Source organism: Camellia sinensis, chromosome 12 (genome assembly GCF_055761805.1).
Source record: "Camellia sinensis isolate YWXY chromosome 12, ASM5576180v1, whole genome shotgun sequence".
Taxonomy (NCBI): Eukaryota; Viridiplantae; Streptophyta; class Magnoliopsida; order Ericales; family Theaceae; genus Camellia; species Camellia sinensis.
The window spans coordinates 112,387,457-112,390,814 of NC_138972.1; the positions used below are offsets into that span (position 1 = coordinate 112,387,457).

The window sequence follows — 3,358 nt, forward strand, 5'->3', positions numbered from 1 at the left end:
AGCTCTAAAAAGAGCTCTACTGAGGTGGCATGTCTAAAAAAAAAATAAAATAAAATAAAAAATTCAAGCTTAAACATCACACCAAGCTAGACCCCACACAGCTCCACGTCATTAGTACATTTTTTAGAGCTCTTGTCCTAGAGCTCTCAAGCATTTTTCATATTTTTTTTGGGATCACATGTGGATGTTTAGAAAGTTGGGTTGGAGGTTAAAATAGTTAATAAAAATAAAATATATTAAAATAATTAATAAGATAAAATATTATATTTAAATTATAATTATTTTTTTTTCTTTCACAACTATCAAATCAACTAAAAAAAAACTTATCATCCAAAATTTAAACCAAATTAAAATAATCAAAAAAATTAAAAAGTCAATTAAAATAATCTATTCCTAAAAACATGATTTGGATTAAAAAAAAAATTGTTTGGTTAATAAATTTTTAAAATACAACTCAAAACTCAATTTTCTCTCTTCTCTATCCTTCTTTTTATTTTATTTTTTATCTTTTATTATTAATAAATCAATTATTCATTTTTTCCCCTCTCTCATTTATTCATTCTCTCACATTTTACAAATCAATTAATCAAATTTTCTCTTACATTCATCTATTCAACTAAAAAAATAAATAAATTATAAATCAGATCAAAATTATTTTTAAAATTTATGACCAAATAAATTTTTAATTTTCATTTTTTTTTTCAATAACTTATTTTTTAAAATATAAGTTAAAAAAAAGGAGAGTTTTTTTGGGGATCGAACAAGCGAAGTTCGTTCATGATTATCTCTCTCTCTCTCTCCCCCTCCCCCTGAGCTCCAACGGCGTCACCGTGGATCTTCTACAGTCATACGCAGACACCGACATGGAAGACGACGACAATCAACAATTTCAAAACCCTCACTCCGACCACTCATCATCGCCGGACTCATGGATCTCCCTCCCTTCCAAATCCTCCACCCCCGAAGTCGACGACACAATGCTCGCTCTTACAATCGTCGACTCCAATCGAGCCCTAACCAAGCCCCTCGATCCTTCCCAACACGTCGTAGTCTTCAACCCCACCTACGATCAGCTCTGGGCACCAATCTATGGTCCTTCACATCCCTACGCCAAGGACGGTATTGCTCAAGGTATGCGCAATCACAAGCTAGGGTTTGTAGAGAATGCTGCGGTTGAACCCTTTGTTTTTGATGAACAGTACAATACTTTTCATAAATATGGGTAGGCAGCTGATCCTGAGGGAAACAATTATGTAGGTGATTTGGATAGATTGAAGGAAACTGATGGGATTTCTGTGTATAATATACCTCAACATGAACATAAAAAGAGGAAACTTGAGAAGAAGGAGGAGGAGAGTGTGGAGAATGAAGAGGAAGGTGGTGGTGGTGGTGGTGTTGAGGTTGATAACCTGGCTTCGGAGACTTGGTTGTTGAAGAATCAAAAGAGTCCTTGGGCAGGAAAGAAGGAAGGGTTGCAAGTGGAGCAGAAGAAGTATGCCGAGGAGTATGCGAAGAAGAATGGTGAAGAGAAGAGTGGGAATAGTGAAAAGGGTGAGTTTGTTGCTGATAAGAGTACATTTCATGGGAAGGAGGAGAGGGATTATCAGGGTAGGTCTTGGATTGCTGCGCCCAAGGATGCTAAGGCTACGAATGATCATTGTTATATTCCGAAGAGATTGGTGCATACTTGGAGTGGGCACACCAAAGGTGTGTCTGCAATTCGGTTTTTCCCCAAGCACGGGCATTTGATTGTATTGGCGGGAATGGATACGAAGGTGAAGATATGGGATGTGTTTAATTCAGGTAAATGTATGAGGACTTACATGGGACATTCCAAGGCAGTTCGTGATATTTGGTTTTGCAATGATGGAACTAAGTTTTTGATACTGGGTATGACAAGAACATTAAATACTGGGACACAGAAACAGGACAGGTGATATCGGCATTCTCAACAGGGAAGATACCTTATGTGGTTAGCCTGAACCCGGATGAGGATAAGCAGAACATTCTTTTAGCAGGCATGAGTGACAAGAAGATTGTTCAGTGGGATATGAATACTGGGCAAATTACTCAAGAGTATGATCAACATTTGGGAGCGGTTAATACAATCACATTTGTAGACAACAACAGAAGGTTTGTCACATCTAGTGTTGACAAGTCTCTTCGGGTTTGGGAATTTGGGATTCCTGTGGTTATAAAGTATATCAGCGAGCCTCACATGCATTCTATGCCAGCCATATCCCTTCACCCTAACACAAACTGGCTAGCAGCACAGAGTTTGGACAATCAGATTCTTATCTACAGCACTAGGGAAAGATTTCAGCTTAATAAGAAGAAAAGGTTTGCGGGGCACATAGTGGCTGGATATGCTTGCCAAGTCAATTTTTCACCGGATGGTAGTTTTGTCATGTCGGGAGATGGCGAGGGTAAATGCTGGTTTTGGGACTGGAAGAGTTGCAAAGTCTTTAGAACTCTCAATTGTCTTGAAGGGGTATGCATTGGTTGTGAGCGGCATCCATTTGAACAAAGTAAAGTTGCAACTTGTGGCTGGGATGGCTTAATTAAGTACTGGTAAGAAATCTAATCCTTCACTCAACATCACTAATTCTTATACCATAGTTTGTTAATGTGTTTATATACCACATGGTTATGTTACATACTTATGTCACATTGTCTTTTTGTTTAAGTAAAATCAATCTTGATTGGTAGCTCGAAAAAGCCCTCCCCCGAATCCCCCGAATTTGAAAAGAAGAAGAAAGAAGAAGGAAGAAGAAGGAAATGAGGGGCCAACATCAACTAGAGGGGGGCTTAGGCAAAGGCGGAGGCAGAGGAGGGGGGTGGAGGCGGAGGCGGAGGCGGAGGCGGAAGCGGGGGTGGGGGGCGGGGGCGGAGGCAGGGGGCAGAGGCGACGGCGGGGCTGGGCGACGATCGGCGATCGGCGAACCTCTCTTCTCTTTCTCTCTTCCCCTCTTCTTCTCTCTTTCTCTCCCTCTTCCTCTCTGTCTTTTAGACTGGAAAAAAAGAAAAAAAAAAAAAGAAAAGAAAAATGCCCAAAACGACGTCGTTTTGGGCATTCGGGGGATTCGGGGGGAAAAGTTTCGAGCTACAAAACATTATTCAAGTAAAATTGCTTCAAATCCCTTTTGTGGTGTGGTTCCATATTTCAAACACTAAATTACTTTGCAAAATAATGTGCTGAAGTAGGTATATCAAATGTGAAAAATGACGTCTTGACTGTTCAAGTATTTACAACGTAGCTGCTAGAATCAAATCATAACAGATTGAAATGGCTGATAAGTGACATGGTATTTCATAACCATTATGGCTGTACATTTTGTTCTTATTAATAAATTTCCTT

The 3,358-nt window shown here is 39.2% G+C and overlaps 1 pseudogene across 1 annotated transcript; it reads left to right on the forward strand.

The window, feature by feature from the left end:
* Window positions 1–765: 765 nt before the first annotated feature.
* On the forward strand, window positions 766–2,771 carry LOC114256282 (uncharacterized; annotated as a pseudogene). The gene is made up of 2 exons (XR_014345880.1): window positions 766–2,571; window positions 2,688–2,771. The product of XR_014345880.1 is annotated as an uncharacterized LOC114256282 (transcript).
* Window positions 2,772–3,358: the final 587 nt, after the last annotated feature.